General features: G+C 38.4%; 1 long non-coding RNA gene across 3 annotated transcripts; it reads right to left on the reverse strand.

Annotated features, from left to right (window-relative positions):
• Nucleotides 1–15,938: 15,938 nt before the first annotated feature.
• Nucleotides 15,939–21,480, reverse strand: LOC131738187 (uncharacterized). Of its 3 annotated transcripts, none has more exons than XR_009329744.1 (3): nt 20,525–21,480; nt 19,818–19,921; nt 15,939–19,319 (listed from the first exon to the last, which is right to left on the reverse strand). It is a non-coding gene; the product is annotated as an uncharacterized LOC131738187 (long non-coding RNA). The 3 variants fall into 3 exon arrangements; XR_009329746.1 differs by having other exon boundaries at nt 15,939–18,642; nt 19,196–19,921; XR_009329745.1 differs by having other exon boundaries at nt 15,939–18,316; nt 18,595–19,921.
• Between the last annotated feature and the right edge of the window lie 249 nt (nt 21,481–21,729).

The raw sequence follows: 21,729 nt of genomic DNA on the forward strand, positions 1-21,729 counted from the left end.
TTTTTAAATCATCCAGTCCATGTCCAATGTTTCAGCTCGTTCCCAGCAGGACTCCACTTCTGTCTTGGGTTCAGCTCGGGTCGGCTCTGCAAACACCACAATACCTATTTTTGCTCTACATCATTAGTGGTCAGACTTAATACAACTGAATCTGAATCAATCGAGGAGCCGTGAACTCTAGCCACTGAAATTCTCCATGCAAAGGAATCCAATTTCTTACTACACATAATAACTGGTTCGGGGTCACCCGTGACAAGCAATTGTTTCTTTTTTTTTGTAAAAGTCTTTTGAGTTTTGTTTAAACGTTTTATTTATTTATTTTTTTTATTTATTTAATAAATACGCGCACAGCACTTCAACCCACCGTACTAGTGTCTGTCACTTCCTGGTCTGAAGTCACCACAAAGCCATCCTGTCCACAGATATCAACAGTTATAGGATGTTCTAAAGCAATCAAATAAATATGATTCCCTGACAATCATCCATAAATGTACTGTAACAATATGTCTGCACTGACCAATTTTAATTACTTAAGCAGTACAGTATTATTTTGATTAGACCAGGGCTAAACTGGCACTTTCTGTCTAGACCTTTGTTTCCACCATGTTTTATCTATCCAGGTCCTAAAGTAACATGTTTGTTATTTCATGATACTGTACCTGTTAAACCTGTGGAATGGAGTGGTGATTGCCAACACCAGCCTGAGACTGTTATGCATTTCTGTTTATTTATTTTAGAAATATTAAAAGTTGCAAGCATAGTTTTAGTGAGACACAGTGGAAATTTGAAAGAAGCGGACCCTGGTAGTATATATTTTCATCAATAATTCTCATTTAAATGGAGTAATGTTTCCATCAAAATGCAGGGATGCAGTAGCTAGGATTTGTGCCACAGAACTTCACTTCACCTGTGGGAATCAGATGTTAGTGGTGAACCATGCATAGGAAATACCAAATTGTGAATACCTGCGTCACTGAACTTTGCACAAGAAGGATATTCTGCATACAATGCCAACTGGTTGCTCTTGAGACATGTAGTGCACCTCTAATTAGCACTGTTTTTGGAGAGGTTTGCAGATTTGTTCTTCAACTGCTGAAAACAAGTCTAATTAATCTGGAAAGCATATGCAGTTGTTGATACAATACACAAGGGTTGGCTACCAGTAAAAGCTGAGCTTAAAGCAACATGATCTATTTCTTTATGCCTCAAAGCTTCCAAAAAGAAACAATGTGGATTTTTTGACTGTTTGTACTTTTTTAGGGTGCTGTTATCAGAAGACTTGTTGCTGCTTGGGTCATACCCATGTTGTGCTTGAAGAGTATCCTGTTATTGTAAGCCTGTAAGAGATATCATCTTGTGCATTTTGTGCAAGAGAATTGCAAAGAAAAGCTTGTTGTTTTTAAATTGTGCAGCAATGTTCCTCAAATAGGTTCAGCTTTAACACATATATGTTCGCCAGAATCATTTTGTGTGACCACAGCAATCTCTCTTAACGTAGCATTTTCATCGCAAATCAGTTTTTCTGGGAATATTAAATTAAATTAAAAGAAAATATAACTTTTGTGGCTATGAAAACCACTCACTTACATTATTTATTTCAGCCCGGATTACTTATTTCTTAACTCTTGTACTTAGTCCTCAATTTTTGAGGGGCTTGAAAAATGGGTTACCTTTTCTGCATTTACCTACATCTGCAATTATACAATGACACAACTGTAAAGATTTGCAAAAAAGCCTTCTATATAACAATTCAAGATAAGACATAAAAAGAAAATTTACAAGATATTCATGTATACATCCTCAAGATAATGGTGCCTGCTCATATATGAAATCTGTACTATTATAATATGTTTGATGTAAATAACTAATCATAAGCAATGGAACATTTTGGTTGCTTAGTCCTGTAAGTGTGAAGCTTAATTTGTATGGGGAGAAATAAGATATGGCATGAGCTTGTTGCAGAACTGGAAGTATCAGGTGCCAGACTAAATAACAGATACAAGCTGAGGCGTGTACAGTAGGCTAACTAATTAGATGGCACAGGTGTGGTAAACTTGGCTCAAAGGCATGTTACATGTTGTGAAACATTATGTTATAACATTGAGGTTGTTTAAAAAATGAATATACGTTGTAGGAAACTCTGAATAAGGCAATAATGCTTGAGAAACAACATATTATCTCATAATAATGCAATACACATTGATTTATTTTGTTTGTCTTTGTGGCGTTAATGAGCTTCCTACATTTCTATTGGAAACTCCGCTTGCGAGATTTAAAACAAGATTACAATCAGGATGGAGGCTTGTTAGCAGGATTTAAAGCTGTATACAGTTAAGATACGGAGGACTTAAATTGTGGCGAAATGTACAAAAATGCTTACAGACAAAAAACTCAGAATGTGCCCGTGACAATAGAGATTTTGTTGTGGAAGACAGCAAAGGAAAGAAGGTACAACTTATGTGTGCAAGTACTGTCGAGTTACTACTACACATATTTTGACAGAAAAAAATAAATAAAAAAAGCTAAAGCATTTTGAAAAGTAACCGAAAACACTAATTTCATACAGTATATTAAAAACGAAAGCCCCGAAAAAAACGATTTACATAAAACTCGAAAATACCTCAAAATAAGCACCGAAAAATACATTGCACATATACCATTTTTAAATGACTCTAAAGGCTATTGCAAGATGGAAAGCAGTTATTACAACCACTATTTGATAAGCCATGGCAAAATACAACCATAAACCTACAACACAATATACAGCATTATGAGAATAGAATTTTCTGTGAAGAGCTAGGTGTTACGCCAAGCAAATTCACTTCTCAATCTGGCCTTTCACCTCTGATGTTCTAGATTTGAATCCAGTTCAGTGAAATCAGTTTGGTAGTATTTAGTCCACATTCAAACCACCCGTCAAACTGTCACTCTACTCGAGAAAGGCCCGATACTGGCCATAATTGGGGGTGCAAAGGTCATGTTTGAGTGTGTAAACAAAACTATAAGCAAATAATATAGTCCTGCATTCATGAGCAATTGTTTTGGTTTTATGATACTGCGACAGTTTTATGATTGTGTTATTTCTGTTATTATTTAAATGTATTTTGTGTTAAAAATGCCATTTATTATTATTATTATTATTATTATTATTATTATTATTATTATTAAGGGTTGTTGATACAATACACAAGGGTTGGCTACCAGTAAAAGCTGAGCTTAAAGCAACATGATCTATTTCTTTATGCCTCAAAGCTTCAAAAAAGAAACAATGTGGATTTTTTGACTGTTTGTACTTTTTTAGGGTGCTGTTATCAGAAGACTTGTTGCTGCTTGGGTCATACCCATGTTGTGCTTGAAGAGTATCCTGTTATTGTAAGCCTGTAAGAGATATCATCTTGTGCATTTTGTGCAAGAGAATTGCAAAGAAAAGCTTGTTGTTTTTAAATTGTGCAGCAATGTTCCTCAAATAGGTTCAGCTTTAACACATATATGTTCGCCAGAATCATTTTGTGTGACCACAGCAATCTCTCTTAACGTAGCATTTTCATCGCAAATCAGTTTTTCTGGGAATATTAAATTAAATTAAAAGAAAATATAACTTTTGTGGCCATGAAAACCACTCACTTACATTATTTATTTCAGCCCGGATTACTTATTTCTTAACTCTTGTACTTAGTCCTCAATTTTTGAGGGGCTTGAAAAATGGGTTACCTTTTCTGCATTTACCTACATCTGCAATTATACAATGACACAACTGTAAAGATTTGCAAAAAAGCCTTCTATATAACAATTCAAGATAAGACATAAAAAGAAAATTTACAAGATATTCATGTATACATCCTCAAGATAATGGTGCCTGCTCATATATGAAATCTGTACTATTATAATATGTTTGATGTAAATAACTAATCATAAGCAATGGAACATTTTGGTTGCTTAGTCCTGTAAGTGTGAAGCTTAATTTGTATGGGGAGAAATAAGATATGGCATGAGCTTGTTGCAGAACTGGAAGTATCAGGTGCCAGACTAAATAACAGATACAAGCTGAGGCGTGTACAGTAGGCTAACTAATTAGATGGCACAGGTGTGGTAAACTTGGCTCAAAGGCATGTTACATGTTGTGAAACATTATGTTATAACATTGAGGTTGTTTAAAAAATGAATATACGTTGTAGGAAACTCTGAATAAGGCAATAATGCTTGAGAAACAACATATTATCTCATAATAATGCAATACACATTGATTTATTTTGTTTGTCTTTGTGGCGTTAATGAGCTTCCTACATTTCTATTGGAAACTCCGCTTGCGAGATTTAAAACAAGATTACAATCAGGATGGAGGCTTGTTAGCAGGATTTAAAGTTGTATACAGTTAAGATACGGAGGACTTAAATTGTGGCGAAATGTACAAAAATGCTTACAGACAAAAAACTCAGAATGTGCCCGTGACAATAGAGATTTCGTTGTGGAAGACAGCAAAGGAAAGAAGGTACAACTTATGTGTGCAAGTACTGTCGAGTTACTACTACACATATTTTGACAGAAAAAAATAAATAAAAAAAGCTAAAGCATTTTGAAAAGTAACCGAAAACACTAATTTCATACAGTATATTAAAAACGAAAGCCCCGAAAAAAAAAAACGATTTACATAAAACTCGAAAATACCTCAAAATAAGCACCGAATTATACATTGCACATATACCATTTTTAAATGACTCTAAAGGCTATTGCAAGATGGAAAGCAGTTATTACAACCACTATTTGATAAGCCATGGCAAAATACAACCATAAACCTACAACACAATATACAGCATTATGAGAATAGAATTTTCTGTGAAGAGCTAGGTGTTACGCCAAGCAAATTCACTTCTCAATCTGGCCTTTCACCTCTGATGTTCTAGATTTGAATCCAGTTCAGTGAAATCAGTTTGGTAGTATTTAATCCACATCCAAACCACCCGTCAAACTGTCACTCTACTCGAGAAAGGCCCGATACTGGCCATAATTGGGGGTGCAAAGGTCATGTTTGAGTGTGTAAACAAAACTATAAGCAAATAATATAGTCCTGCATTCATGAGCATGTCACGGTTTCACTTTTCACGTTCTCTTTTTATTGTATTATTTGCTCTGCACACACTCTTAACTCAGGGGAAACGTTGAGGAGGACAGAGATGTTTAAAACTCCTAGTGGTTTATGTTCGAGCACTGGACGAGCGGTGTGTCCATAAAACCTTTATTTAACCAAGAAAATCACTCAGACTCATTTATTTGAAGTTTTACGAATCAGAGCAACATCAGCGCTCCTTCGTTTTATTATAATGCCTTTAATATTGGTTTAGTAGTTTGCGCATACCACTAAAACCCCAAAACATGTAACAATAATTAGCAATCCTAAGTTTATTACAAGCTTCAGCATTTAATACGTCAATAACATAATAGAATTATATGTATTCAGTGCAGCCCTCAGGCTGGCTAAGCACAAAGCCTACAAGCACCCACTGCTATGTTTTAGCACATTCAATATAACACTCTCAATACTAAAACATAGTTTCAAAACCTCATAGCAATATAACCAATACATGCAAGATACAATATTACCATTAATGTGCTTACCTCCTATTATAAGGGAGAGTAGCGTGAACAAAAGAGAAGGACTGCCTTGTGGAGATCTGCAAAGGATGGACCACGTAGCTCTGCCAAGCTTGATTGTGGTGGTCTCAGTGTGATCGGCTCAGGGTTTTTATACAATTTTCGTCCCATTGAAAGCAATGGGAAGCCCCAATTAGATCCAGTCATCAATCTATATGGACAGTCCTTATCTCTTGGCAAACAGTAATCTCTAAAGAATTCAACCAACTCTTCAGACTCAATTGGAGTCATATGCCAACAAATCAACACTAGCCCATGTTCTCATCCACTCATTCTTGGCCCCCCTCCTTCATCTGAAAAGTTAGGTGAAGCAGAGTTCACAAAATCCTTGCTACCTTGATACACTACTTAATATGGGTGCATTATAAAAAGGAGTGGTGTTTAAATATATGAAGCACCAATAATTGTGTGTATTATAAAAAGAGTGGTGTTTGAATATATGCAACACCAATAGTTATATCATAATATAGCATTTATAGTTATAATGATTATAATTGATTACAGGTGTGTGTTTAGCAGGTATTATAGGGAACTTCCATCTTATATCTTTTTAGTGTAGAGTTTTCTCCTTATGGAAAACCTAACTATTTTACTGAGCTGTTAAGCTGTAATGTTTTTCTCCTATGGGCCCCTGGTAGCTTGAACTTAATTGACATCCAGATGACCCTGTATTTTTCAGCTATACACATACTGGCTAAAACCAGCTTGCTGGAGACACCTCTTTTCTTGCCAAGTTTAATAGTGATTAATGTTCCCTAGAACTTTCCTTACACCTGTATCTTACGTGCTTGTTCCGCCCGGCAACTAACTATCTTAGGTGCTAAGACCATCCGTTCTAACTCCCTATTTTTGCAGTCCGGCCCCTGATACTATAAGCCTTCTGATAAAAAAATTCCGGCTTCTTCCCACCAAATAGGCCTTCCATCGGCTAATACAAATCTTCTCCAAGGGCAGGCTGATAGAGAGTTCAAGAAGACAGGTCACATAGAGTTTACTCTCCTAAAACCTATCTCCTGCTTTTATTCTTCATTATTTATTCAATCCTTTTATTTTGTATGTTTACCACAACTTCTTTTTATGCTGCGTCTTTTAACTTCAGAGTCAAACTAGTACCTTACTCCTTATAGCGTATGGCTGCTAACCTTATTACTTTCTGCTAGCAGCAGCATAGCAGCAATATCGCAATAACAATTTATTTAACTTTTCTGTTCCCTTTCTGTGGTGTATCTTCTAAAATGCTTATTTTTCTTGAATTAGAGGCTGCTTTTTACTCTAGGTTGTTCTTACTCACTGTGGCAAAGTGCCCCCCCCTGTGTATGTTATATGTTACGTGTTGTGTGTAAATGTGGGTGTATAGGCATTGGTACACGGGATATAAGCGGTCTGTGTTTCACGTGTGTGTAAATTGTATATTTGTATTTAGGCACGGGGATGGCACATCACATCACGTGCAAGTAAAAAGTAATATGTGAGCACGGGGAATTGCACTTTAATTAATTCACATGCAGTTGTACCGAGATTCCAATTGAATGATTGACTAGCAATCGAATCTCGGTACAACTGCATAAAAGCTGCATGTTTTCACTCACTGGGGGTTGGTGTTCGGTGAGTGGAGAACGGGTTAGGAGACGGAGGGTATTGTAAAAATAATAATAGTAAAAGAAGCTCACCGTGTTTGTCTGTGTAGTTCGTTTTGTTTGTCTGTTTATTTTGGCTCAAGTGCCGTGTCCTGTTTTTGTGTTTTGTTACAAACGTTTATTTTCTGTCTGTTTATTCATTAAATGCTGAGCGAAAGCATTCGCTCAGCTCCACCAAACTCCACATCTCTCTGTCGTTTGTGTTCCTGTCTTCTGGTCTGACGTCACCCACTCCGGCCGTCTTTGTGACACGTGGTGTCAGAAGTGGGATAACAGCGCCTCCAGGGCTCAGGCCAGAGCGGGAACCGCAGTTTTTTTGGGGGAAAAAAAAAAAAAAAAAACCAAAGGAGAAGAAATGGGGAGAAGAGGCTGGAGAAGAGCACAGGAGGGCAAAGGGAGAAAGGCGGAAGCAGGGCTGTGGTGTTTCGACTGTGGCCAAACTAGCCACACCACCATACCCTGCTCCGTCCACAGGACCCTACAGGCAATGGCCCAAAGACTGGGATGGGGGGAGTGGTGCCCTGGCTGTGGGGCATATGGGCACACGTTGGCCCTATGCCCCATGCAGGATGAAGAAGAGGAGCCCTTGCTGCCACGTCCTATGCCCGAGTGGGAGGAGCCCGAACGTCCACAGCCCGAGTGGGAGGAGCCCGAACGTCCACAGCCCGAGTGGGAGGAGCCCGAACGTCCACAGCCCGAGTGGGAGGAGCCCGAACGTCCACAGCCCGAGTGGGAGGAGCCCGAACGTCCACGGCCCGAGAGGGAGGAGTCGGTGCGTCCACGGCCCGAGAGGGAGGAGTCGGTGCGTCCACGGCCCGAGAGGGAGGAGTCGGTGCGTCCACGGCCCGAGAGGGAGGAGTCGGTGCGCCCACGGCCCAGAGGGGAGGAGCCAGTGCGTCCTGTGTCCGGAGGGGAGGAGCTGAAGGCCCAAACCCCTATTTTTTTTTGGGAGGGACGAGGGCGTGAAGCTCAGGCTCCACAGCAGCCGCTGTTTTTGCTGCTGAAGGGAGCCCAGCGGAGACGCCCGCCACCAGCTCTACCCCCGCTGTCGGAGGAGCCGGCAGCGCCACCAGCCCTACCCCCGCTGTCGGAGGAGCCGGCAGCGCCACCACCACCACCCGAGGGAGAGGAGCAGGAGCTGCCTCTGCCTCCACCACCTGAGGGAGAGGAGCAGGAGCTGCCTCTGCCTCCACCACCACCCGAGGGAGAGGAGCAGGAGCTGCCTCTGCCTCCACCACCACCCGAGGGAGAGGAGCAGGAGCTGCCTCTGCCTCCACCACCACCCGAGGGAGAGGAGCAGGAGCTGCCTCTGCCTCCACCACCCGAGGGAGAGGAGCAGGAGCTGCCTCTGCCTCCACCACCTGAGGGAGAGGAGCAGGAGCTGCCTCTGCCTCCACCATCACCCGAGGGAGAGGAGCAGGAGCTGCCTCTGCCTCCACCACCACCCGAGGGAGAGGAGCAGGAGCTGCCTCTGCCTCCACCACCACCCGAGGGAGAGGAGCAGGAGCTGCCTCTGCCTCCACCACCACCACCCGAGGGAGAGGAGCAGGAGCTGCCTCTGCCTCCACCACCACCACCCGAGGGAGAGGAGCAGGAGCTGCCTCTGCCTCCACCACCCGAGGGAGAGGAGCAGGAGCTGCCTCTGCCTCCACCACCACCCGAGGGAGAGGAGCAGGAGCTGCCTCTGCCTCCACCACCACCCGAGGGAGAGGAGCAGGAGCTGCCTCTGCCTCCACCACCACCCGAGGGAGAGGAGCAGGAGCTGCCTCTGCCTCCACCACCCGAGGGAGAGGAGCAGGAGCTGCCTCTGCCTCCACCTCCCGAGGGTCCGCTGCTGCTACCGTCGCCTGAGGTCATCGAGGGTCCTGCTTCGCCTGGGGTCGCCGGGGCCTCTGCTTTGCCTCGGGTCGCTACACTGTGGCCGTTGTTCCATGAAGGGGAGCTGCCGGCCATAAAGAAAGAGGGGGAGGTCAGGAGACCAGCTCCCCCAGCTGCACTTTCGCGGCAGCAGATAGTGTGGCTGAAGCCCCGGAAGAGGGAGCTGCCAGCCACGAAGAACTGGGGGGTGCCAGACATTCCACCATGGCCACCCCCAGAAACAACTTGCTTCCCCCTCTTCCGGGACTTTGGGACTGAGGGGGGAGGTGGCCATTGAGGCCATGTGTGCGTTGCACAAGGGGGGGGTATATGTGGCAAAGTGCCCCCCCCTGTGTATGTTATATGTTACGTGTTGTGTGTAAATGTGGGTGTATAGGCATTGGTACACGGGATATAAGCGGTCTGTGTTTCACGTGTGTGTAAATTGTATATTTGTATTTAGGCACGGGGATGGCACATCACATCACGTGCAAGTAAAAAGTAATATGTGAGCACGGGGAATTGCACTTTAATTAATTCACATGCAGTTGTACCGAGATTCCAATTGAATGATTGACTAGCAATCGAATCTCGGTACAACTGCATAAAAGCTGCATGTTTTCACTCACTGGGGGTTGGTGTTCGGTGAGTGGAGAACGGGTTAGGAGACGGAGGGTATTGTAAAAATAATAATAGTAAAAGAAGCTCACCGTGTTTGTCTGTGTAGTTCGTTTTGTTTGTCTGTTTATTTTGGCTCAAGTGCCGTGTCCTGTTTTTGTGTTTTGTTACAAACGTTTATTTTCTGTCTGTTTATTCATTAAATGCTGAGCGAAAGCATTCGCTCAGCTCCACCAAACTCCACATCTCTCTGTCGTTTGTGTTCCTGTCTTCTGGTCTGACGTCACCCACTCCGGCCGTCTTTGTGACACTCACCCACTTATTTTAAAGCTAAATTACAAGCAGAAACCGACTCAAAGTGAGATCCTTTAGTCCCTTTCTGTCTTTCTCTTTCCCTTAAGAATACTCCTAACTCCTTTTTCCTTTATATTCGGAAAGTATAATTCTTGAATGTAAGCACACAGCAATTCTTTTCATTGAATTAGGACTCAGTTTTTAACTATGCTTATCTTGATAGAAAACAGCTTCAGGTATGCTATCATATTAAGCAAAGTGAATCATATGATCTTATACATAAAAATTGTTCATAGTACACTATTATTTAAACTATAATTACCACTAACTATGATTACATGTTATCGCAACAACCTATACCATTTAAAACAAGCATATTAACATACATCTATTAGTACAGCATTATTCTGTAGTCAAGCTGAAAAGTGTTAACAGAGATTTTAGTACTAAATTCTGGGAATCGTGCCAATTTTAATAAGAGACTGCTCAAGGCCGGCCAGTGTATCAAGTTGTACCAGATTCTGTTATACGATCTTACAGAGAGAGCACTTTACAGTATTTGTTACAGACTGAAGATTATTCAAACATTACAAATGGTTACAACACGTATCATCTCATTAATACATTTCATTTTTAAATCATCCAGTCCATGTCCAATGTTTCAGCTCGTTCCCAGCAGGACTCCACTTCTGTCTTGGGTTCAGCTCGGGTCGGCTCTGCAAACACCACAATACCTATTTTTGCTCTACATCATTAGTGGTCAGACTTAATACAACTGAATCTGAATCAATCGAGGAGCCGTGAACTCTAGCCACTGAAATTCTCCATGCAAAGGAATCCAATTTCTTACTACACATAATAACTGGTTCGGGGTCACCCGTGACAAGCAATTGTTTCTTTTTTTTTGTAAAAGTCTTTTGAGTTTTGTTTAAACGTTTTATTTATTTATTTTTTTTATTTATTTAATAAATACGCGCACAGCACTTCAACCCACCGTACTAGTGTCTGTCACTTCCTGGTCTGAAGTCACCACAAAGCCATCCTGTCCACAGATATCAACAGTTATAGGATGTTCTAAAGCAATCAAATAAATATGATTCCCTGACAATCATCCATAAATGTACTGTAACAATATGTCTGCACTGACCAATTTTAATTACTTAAGCAGTACAGTATTATTTTGATTAGACCAGGGCTAAACTGGCACTTTCTGTCTAGACCTTTGTTTCCACCATGTTTTATCTATCCAGGTCCTAAAGTAACATGTTTGTTATTTCATGATACTGTACCTGTTAAACCTGTGGAATGGAGTGGTGATTGCCAACACCAGCCTGAGACTGTTATGCATTTCTGTTTATTTATTTTAGAAATATTAAAAGTTGCAAGCATAGTTTTAGTGAGACACAGTGGAAATTTGAAAGAAGCGGACCCTGGTAGTATATATTTTCATCAATAATTCTCATTTAAATGTAGTAATGTTTCCATCAAAATGCAGGGATGCAGTAGCTAGGATTTGTGCCACAGAACTTCACTTCACCTGTGGGAATCAGATGTTAGTGGTGAACCATGCATAGGAAATACCAAATTGTGAATACCTGCGTCACTGAACTTTGCACAAGAAGGATATTCTGCATACAATGCCAACTGGTTGCTCTTGAGACATGTAGTGCACCTCTAATTAGCACTGTTTTTGGAGAGGTTTGCAGATTTGTTCTTCAACTGCTGAAAACAAGTCTAATTAATCTGGAAAGCATATGCAGTTGTTGATACAATACACAAGGGTTGGCTACCAGTAAAAGCTGAGCTTAAAGCAACATGATCTATTTCTTTATGCCTCAAAGCTTCCAAAAAGAAACAATGTGGATTTTTTGACTGTTTGTACTTTTTTAGGGTGCTGTTATCAGAAGACTTGTTGCTGCTTGGGTCATACCCATGTTGTGCTTGAAGAGTATCCTGTTATTGTAAGCCTGTAAGAGATATCATCTTGTGCATTTTGTGCAAGAGAATTGCAAAGAAAAGCTTGTTGTTTTTAAATTGTGCAGCAATGTTCCTCAAATAGGTTCAGCTTTAACACATATATGTTCGCCAGAATCATTTTGTGTGACCACAGCAATCTCTCTTAACGTAGCATTTTCATCGCAAATCAGTTTTTCTGGGAATATTAAATTAAATTAAAAGAAAATATAACTTTTGTGGCCATGAAAACCACTCACTTACATTATTTATTTCAGCCCGGATTACTTATTTCTTAACTCTTGTACTTAGTCCTCAATTTTTGAGGGGCTTGAAAAATGGGTTACCTTTTCTGCATTTACCTACATCTGCAATTATACAATGACACAACTGTAAAGATTTGCAAAAAAGCCTTCTATATAACAATTCAAGATAAGACATAAAAAGAAAATTTACAAGATATTCATGTATACATCCTCAAGATAATGGTGCCTGCTCATATATGAAATCTGTACTATTATAATATGTTTGATGTAAATAACTAATCATAAGCAATGGAACATTTTGGTTGCTTAGTCCTGTAAGTGTGAAGCTTAATTTGTATGGGGAGAAATAAGATATGGCATGAGCTTGTTGCAGAACTGGAAGTATCAGGTGCCAGACTAAATAACAGATACAAGCTGAGGCGTGTACAGTAGGCTAACTAATTAGATGGCACAGGTGTGGTAAACTTGGCTCAAAGGCATGTTACATGTTGTGAAACATTATGTTATAACATTGAGGTTGTTTAAAAAATGAATATACGTTGTAGGAAACTCTGAATAAGGCAATAATGCTTGAGAAACAACATATTATCTCATAATAATGCAATACACATTGATTTATTTTGTTTGTCTTTGTGGCGTTAATGAGCTTCCTACATTTCTATTGGAAACTCCGCTTGCGAGATTTAAAACAAGATTACAATCAGGATGGAGGCTTGTTAGCAGGATTTAAAGCTGTATACAGTTAAGATACGGAGGACTTAAATTGTGGCGAAATGTACAAAAATGCTTACAGACAAAAAACTCAGAATGTGCCCGTGACAATAGAGATTTTGTTGTGGAAGACAGCAAAGGAAAGAAGGTACAACTTATGTGTGCAAGTACTGTCGAGTTACTACTACACATATTTTGACAGAAAAAAATAAATAAAAAAAGCTAAAGCATTTTGAAAAGTAACCGAAAACACTAATTTCATACAGTATATTAAAAACGAAAGCCCCGAAAAAAACGATTTACATAAAACTCGAAAATACCTCAAAATAAGCACCGAAAAATACATTGCACATATACCATTTTTAAATGACTCTAAAGGCTATTGCAAGATGGAAAGCAGTTATTACAACCACTATTTGATAAGCCATGGCAAAATACAACCATAAACCTACAACACAATATACAGCATTATGAGAATAGAATTTTCTGTGAAGAGCTAGGTGTTACGCCAAGCAAATTCACTTCTCAATCTGGCCTTTCACCTCTGATGTTCTAGATTTGAATCCAGTTCAGTGAAATCAGTTTGGTAGTATTTAGTCCACATTCAAACCACCCGTCAAACTGTCACTCTACTCGAGAAAGGCCCGATACTGGCCATAATTGGGGGTGCAAAGGTCATGTTTGAGTGTGTAAACAAAACTATAAGCAAATAATATAGTCCTGCATTCATGAGCAATTGTTTTGGTTTTATGATACTGCGACAGTTTTATGATTGTGTTATTTCTGTTATTATTTAAATGTATTTTGTGTTAAAAATGCCATTTATTATTATTATTATTATTATTATTATTATTATTATTATTAAGGGTTGTTGATACAATACACAAGGGTTGGCTACCAGTAAAAGCTGAGCTTAAAGCAACATGATCTATTTCTTTATGCCTCAAAGCTTCCAAAAAGAAACAAAATGTGGATCTTTTGTCTGTTTGTACTTTTTTGGGGTGCTGTTATCAGAAGACTTGTTGCTGCTTGGGTCATACCCATGTTGTGCTTGAAGAGTATCCTTTTATTGTAAGCCTGTAAGAGATATCATCTTGTGCATTTTGTGCAAGAGAATTGCAACAAAAAGCTTGTTGTTTTTAAATTGTGCTGCAATGTTCCTCAAATAGGTTCAGCTTTAACACATATGTTCGCCAGAATCATTTTGTGTGACCACAGCAATCTCTCTTAACGTAGCATTTTCATCGCAAATCAGTTTTTCTGGGAATATTAAATTAAATTAAAAGAAAATATAACTTTTGTGGCCATGAAAACCACTCACGTACATTATTTATTTCAGCCTGGATTACTTATTTCTTAACTCTTGTACTTAGTCCTCAATTTTTGAGGGGCTTGAAAAATGGGTTACCTTTTCTGCATTTACCTACATCTGCAATTATACAATGACACAACTGTAAAGATCTGCAAAAAGGCCTTCTATATAACAATTCAAGATAAGACATAAAAAGAAAATTTACAAGATATTCATATATACATCCTCAAGATAATGGTGCCTGCTCATATATGAAATCTGTACTATTATAATATGTTTGATGTAAATAACTAATCATAAGCAATGGAACATTTTGGTTGCTTAGTCCTGTAAGTGTGAAGCTTAATTTGTATGGGGAGAAATAAGATATGGCATGAGCTTGTTGCAGAAATTGAAGTATCAGGGGCCAGACTAAATAACAGATACAAGCTGAGGCGTGTACAGTAGGCTAACTAATTAGATGGCACAGGTGTGGTAAACTTGGCTCAAAGGCATGTTACATGTTGTGAAACATTATGTTATAACATTGAGGTTGTTTAAAAAATGAATATACGTTGTAGGAAACTCTGAATAAGGCAATAATGCTTGAGAAACAACATATTATCTCATTATAATGCAATACACATTGATTTATTTTGTTTGTCTTTGTGGCGTTAATGAGCTTCCTACATTTCTATTGGAAACTCCGCTTGCGAGATTTAAAACAAGATTACAATCAGGATGGAGGCTTGTTAGCAGGATTTAAAGTTGTATACAGTTAAGATACGGAGGACTTAAATTGTGGCGAAATGTACAAAAATGCTTACAGACAAAAAACTCAGAATGTGCCCGTGACAATAGAGATTTCGTTGTGGAAGACAGCAAAGGAAAGAAGGTACAACTTATGTGTGCAAGTACTGTCGAGTTACTACTACACATATTTTGACAGAAAAAAATAAATAAAAAAAGCTAAAGCATTTTGAAAAGTAACCGAAAACACTAATTTCATACAGTATATTAAAAACGAAAGCCCCGAAAAAAAAAAACGATTTACATAAAACTCGAAAATACCTCAAAATAAGCACCGAATTATACATTGCACATATACCATTTTTAAATGACTCTAAAGGCTATTGCAAGATGGAAAGCAGTTATTACAACCACTATTTGATAAGCCATGGCAAAATACAACCATAAACCTACAACACAATATACAGCATTATGAGAATAGAATTTTCTGTGAAGAGCTAGGTGTTACGCCAAGCAAATTCACTTCTCAATCTGGCCTTTCACCTCTGATGTTCTAGATTTGAATCCAGTTCAGTGAAATCAGTTTGGTAGTATTTAATCCACATCCAAACCACCCGTCAAACTGTCACTCTACTCGAGAAAGGCCCGATACTGGCCATAATTGGGGGTGCAAAGGTCATGTTTGAGTGTGTAAACAAAACTATAAGCAAATAATATAGTCCTGCATTCATGAGCATGTCACGGTTTCACTTTTCACGTTCTCTTTTTATTGTATTATTTGCTCTGCACACACTCTTAACTCAGGGGAAACGTTGAGGAGGACAGAGATGTTTAAAACTCCTAGTGGTTTATGTTCGAGCACTGGACGAGCGGTGTGTCCATAAAACCTTTATTTAACCAAGAAAATCACTCAGACTCATTTATTTGAAGTTTTACGAATCAGAGCAACATCAGCGCTCCTTCGTTTTATTATAATGCCTTTAATATTGGTTTAGTAGTTTGCGCATACCACTAAAACCCCAAAACATGTAACAATAATTAGCAATCCTAAGTTTATTACAAGCTTCAGCATTTAATACGTCAATAACATAATACAATTATATGTATTCAGTGCAGCCCTCAGGCTGGCTAAGCACAAAGCCTACAAGCACCCACTGCTATGTTTTAGCACATTCAATATAACACTCTCAATACTAAAACATAGTTTCAAAACCTCATAGCAATATAACCAATACATGCAAGATACAATATTACCATTAATGTGCTTACCTCTTATTATAAGGGAGAGTAGCGTGAACAAAAGAGAAGGACTGCCTTGTGGAGATCTGCAAAGGATGGACCACGTAGCTCTGCCAAGCTTGATTGTGGTGGTCTCAGTGTGATCGGCTCAGGGTTTTTATACAATTTTCGTCCCATTGAAAGCAATGGGAAGCCCCAATTAGATCCAGTCATCAATCTATATGGACAGTCCTTATCTCTTGGCAAACAGTAATCTCTAAAGAATTCAACCAACTCTTCAGACTCAATTGGAGTCATATGCCAACAAATCAACACTAGCCCATGTTCTCATCCACTCATTCTTGGCCCCCCTCCTTCATCTGAAAAGTTAGGTGAAGCAGAGTTCACAAAATCCTTGCTACCTTGATACACTACTTAATATGGGTGCATTATAAAAAGGAGTGGTGTTTAAATATATGAAGCACCAATAATTGTGTGTATTATAAAAAGAGTGGTGTTTGAATATATGCAACACCAATAGTTATATCATAATATAGCAGTTATAGTTATAATGATTATAATTGATTACAGGTGTGTGTTTAGCAGGTATTATAGGGAACTTCCATCTTATATCTTTTTAGTGTAGAGTTTTCTCCTTATGGAAAACCTAACTATTTTACTGAGCTGTTAAGCTGTAATGTTTTTCTCCTATGGCCCCTGGTAGCTTGAACTTAATTGACATCCAGATGACCCTGTATTTTTCAGCTATACACATACTGGCTAAAACCAGCTTGCTGGAGACACCTCTTTTCTTGCCAAGTTTAATAGTGATTAATGTTCCCTAGAACTTTCCTTACACCTGTATCTTACGTGCTTGTTCCGCCCGGCAACTAACTATCTTAGGTGCTAAGACCATCCGTTCTAACTCCCTATTTTTGCAGTCCGGCCCCTGATACTATAAGCCTTCTGATAAAAAAATTCCGGCTTCTTCCCACCAAATAGGCCTTCCATCGGCTAATACAAATCTTCTCCAAGGGCAGGCTGATAGAGAGTTCAAGAAGACAGGTCACATAGAGTTTACTCTCCTAAAACCTATCTCCTGCTTTTATTCTTCATTATTTATTCAATCCTTTTATTTTGTATGTTTACCACAACTTCTTTTTATGCTGCGTCTTTTAACTTCAGAGTCAAACTAGTACCTTACTCCTTATAGCGTATGGCTGCTAACCTTATTACTTTCTGCTAGCAGCAGCATAGCAGCAATATCGCAATAACAATTTATTTAACTTTTCTGTTCCCTTTCTGTGGTGTATCTTCTAAAATGCTTATTTTTCTTGAATTAGAGGCTGCTTTTTACTCTAGGTTGTTCTTACTCACCCACTTATTTTAAAGCTAAATTACAAGCAGAAACCGACTCAAAGTGAGATCCTTTAGTCCCTTTCTGTCTTTCTCTTTCCCTTAAGAATACTCCTAACTCCTTTTTCCTTTATATTCGGAAAGTATAATTCTTGAATGTAAGCACACAGCAATTCTTTTCATTGAATTAGGACTCAGTTTTTAACTATGCTTATCTTGATAGAAAACAGCTTCAGGTATGCTATCATATTAAGCAAAGTGAATCATATGATCTTATACATAAAAATTGTTCATAGTACACTATTATTTAAACTATAATTACCACTAACTATGATTACATGTTATCGCAACAACCTATACCATTTAAAACAAGCATATTAACATACATCTATTAGTACAGCATTATTCTGTAGTCAAGCTGAAAAGTGTTAACAGAGATTTTAGTACTAAATTCTGGGAATCGTGCCAATTTTAATAAGAGACTGCTCAAGGCCGGCCAGTGTATCAAGTTGTACCAGATTCTGTTATACGATCTTACAGAGAGAGCACTTTACAGTATTTGTTACAGACTGAAGATTATTCAAACATTACAAATGGTTACAACACGTATCATCTCATTAATACATTTCATTTTTAAATCATCCAGTCCATGTCCAATGTTTCAGCTCGTTCCCAGCAGGACTCCACTTCTGTCTTGGGTTCAGCTCGGGTCGGCTCTGCAAACACCACAATACCTATTTTTGCTCTACATCATTAGTGGTCAGACTTAATACAACTGAATCTGAATCAATCGAGGAGCCGTGAACTCTAGCCACTGAAATTCTCCATGCAAAGGAATCCAATTTCTTACTACACATAATAACTGGTTCGGGGTCACCCGTGACAAGCAATTGTTTCTTTTTTTTTGTAAAAGTCTTTTGAGTTTTGTTTAAACGTTTTATTTATTTATTTTTTTTATTTATTTAATAAATACGCGCACAGCACTTCAACCCACCGTACTAGTGTCTGTCACTTCCTGGTCTGAAGTCACCACAAAGCCATCCTGTCCACAGATATCAACAGTTATAGGATGTTCTAAAGCAATCAAATAAATATGATTCCCTGACAATCATCCATAAATGTACTGTAACAATATGTCTGCACTGACCAATTTTAATTACTTAAGCAGTACAGTATTATTTTGATTAGACCAGGGCTAAACTGGCACTTTCTGTCTAGACCTTTGTTTCCACCATGTTTTATCTATCCAGGTCCTAAAGTAACATGTTTGTTATTTCATGATACTGTACCTGTTAAACCTGTGGAATGGAGTGGTGATTGCCAACACCAGCCTGAGACTGTTATGCATTTCTGTTTATTTATTTTAGAAATATTAAAAGTTGCAAGCATAGTTTTAGTGAGACACAGTGGAAATTTGAAAGAAGCGGACCCTGGTAGTATATATTTTCATCAATAATTCTCATTTAAATGGAGTAATGTTTCCATCAAAATGCAGGGATGCAGTAGCTAGGATTTGTGCCACAGAACTTCACTTCACCTGTGGGAATCAGATGTTAGTGGTGAACCATGCATAGGAAATACCAAATTGTGAATACCTGCGTCACTGAACTTTGCACAAGAAGGATATTCTGCATACAATGCCAACTGGTTGCTCTTGAGACATGTAGTGCACCTCTAATTAGCACTGTTTTTGGAGAGGTTTGCAGATTTGTTCTTCAACTGCTGAAAACAAGTCTAATTAATCTGGAAAGCATATGCAGTTGTTGATACAATACACAAGGGTTGGCTACCAGTAAAAGCTGAGCTTAAAGCAACATGATCTATTTCTTTATGCCTCAAAGCTTCCAAAAAGAAACAATGTGGATTTTTTGACTGTTTGTACTTTTTTAGGGTGCTGTTATCAGAAGACTTGTTGCTGCTTGGGTCATACCCATGTTGTGCTTGAAGAGTATCCTGTTATTGTAAGCCTGTAAGAGATATCATCTTGTGCATTTTGTGCAAGAGAATTGCAAAGAAAAGCTTGTTGTTTTTAAATTGTGCAGCAATGTTCCTCAAATAGGTTCAGCTTTAACACATATATGTTCGCCAGAATCATTTTGTGTGACCACAGCAATCTCTCTTAACGTAGCATTTTCATCGCAAATCAGTTTTTCTGGGAATATTAAATTAAATTAAAAGAAAATATAACTTTTGTGGCCATGAAAACCACTCACTTACATTATTTATTTCAGCCCGGATTACTTATTTCTTAACTCTTGTACTTAGTCCTCAATTTTTGAGGGGCTTGAAAAATGGGTTACCTTTTCTGCATTTACCTACATCTGCAATTATACAATGACACAACTGTAAAGATTTGCAAAAAAGCCTTCTATATAACAATTCAAGATAAGACATAAAAAGAAAATTTACAAGATATTCATGTATACATCCTCAAGATAATGGTGCCTGCTCATATATGAAATCTGTACTATTATAATATGTTTGATGTAAATAACTAATCATAAGCAATGGAACATTTTGGTTGCTTAGTCCTGTAAGTGTGAAGCTTAATTTGTATGGGGAGAAATAAGATATGGCATGAGCTTGTTGCAGAACTGGAAGTATCAGGTGCCAGACTAAATAACAGATACAAGCTGAGGCGTGTACAGTAGGCTAACTAATTAGATGGCACAGGTGTGGTAAACTTGGCTCAAAGGCATGTTACATGTTGTGAAACATTATGTTATAACATTGAGGTTGTTTAAAAAATGAATATACGTTGTAGGAAACTCTGAATAAGGCAATAATGCTTGAGAAACAACATATTATCTCATAATAATGCAATACACATTGATTTATTTTGTTTGTCTTTGTGGCGTTAATGAGCTTCCTGTAGTACTGCCTAAAACAGAAATGAAAAAAAAAACAACTTATTAATACATTACTTATGTCAACTAAGCTAAGAGTCAATAGCACATGACTGTCAGGTGTTCTGATGCCAGTGATCCCGGTTGTTATTTATGTGCATCCCTGAAAAAAGATAAATATGATTACATACAACGATCTGCACAATACTGGGTTCAGTGAGTGTAGCAGACACGATCCTGCTGCTACGATATCTTTCTCTACGCTGCTTCATAAACCACACGAATACTAACGAGTGTTGATTCAGTCTCTGTTTATTGTGGCTATTTAACAGAAAATAAAAAGAATATCAGCAGATGCAGATCACTCCAGACGTTCTCTCCCCTCAGCATTAACAACAGGGCGACTCCTAATTATTTGTTTACTTGTAGTAATCAGACATGTACCAATTCACAGTAAATTAAATAAAAACAAAAAAAAAACAATAAACAATTTCTTCTTTTTTTAGATCGTATAGTGGTATTACAGGTTTATTTTGTCTTTTGTTCCTACAAATTAAAAGTTTACAATGCACATCCTTATTTACTCGGATTCTAATTGTATTTTTCTATCTTTCCTCTACACGCACACACACAGGCAAAGACTTATCAGTTTTACATATTTTTTCAGACCACAAAATAACTAGTCGGAAACATACCTGTTTAACAGAAAATAAAAAGAATATCAGCACATGCAGATCACTCCAGACGTTCTCTCCCTATATAAAACAACCATTAGAAGTGCGCAACACTACACTCTCAATAGTACACGAGTTATCAAAAAAAATAGTTTTAACACGATTTGATGAGCGAGTTATTATTAACACATCATGAATACCTATTACAACATGAGTTACAACAGTTTTCTCCATGTACAAATGTATTTTAAATAAAGATTCTAGTCTATAAAAGAGAGAGAACATGAAACATTACTTACTCTCAACATTAACAACAGGGCGACTGAGGGATTACTGGGTAATTCTTACATGTGCTTGGATTTAAAGTCGTATTCCCTATTAATGACCTCCGACTACAATTAAAGGAAACGAACATTTTCCCTTGAAACAAAACAGCAAATTAACACGAAACTTAACAAATTACACTTGTTACATGAGCTTAATTTCCAATAGTGTTGAGAAGAAGAACGCTATTTTGGCTGTCTTCTTGTTGTATTATGTACTTTGTGAGGTTGTATTCGATCCGTGCTATAATGCAAGCATGAAGTTTTTTGCAGGAGCCCCTGACCA

Source organism: Acipenser ruthenus, chromosome 10 (assembly GCF_902713425.1).
Source record: "Acipenser ruthenus chromosome 10, fAciRut3.2 maternal haplotype, whole genome shotgun sequence".
Classification (NCBI taxonomy): Eukaryota; Metazoa; Chordata; class Actinopteri; order Acipenseriformes; family Acipenseridae; genus Acipenser; species Acipenser ruthenus.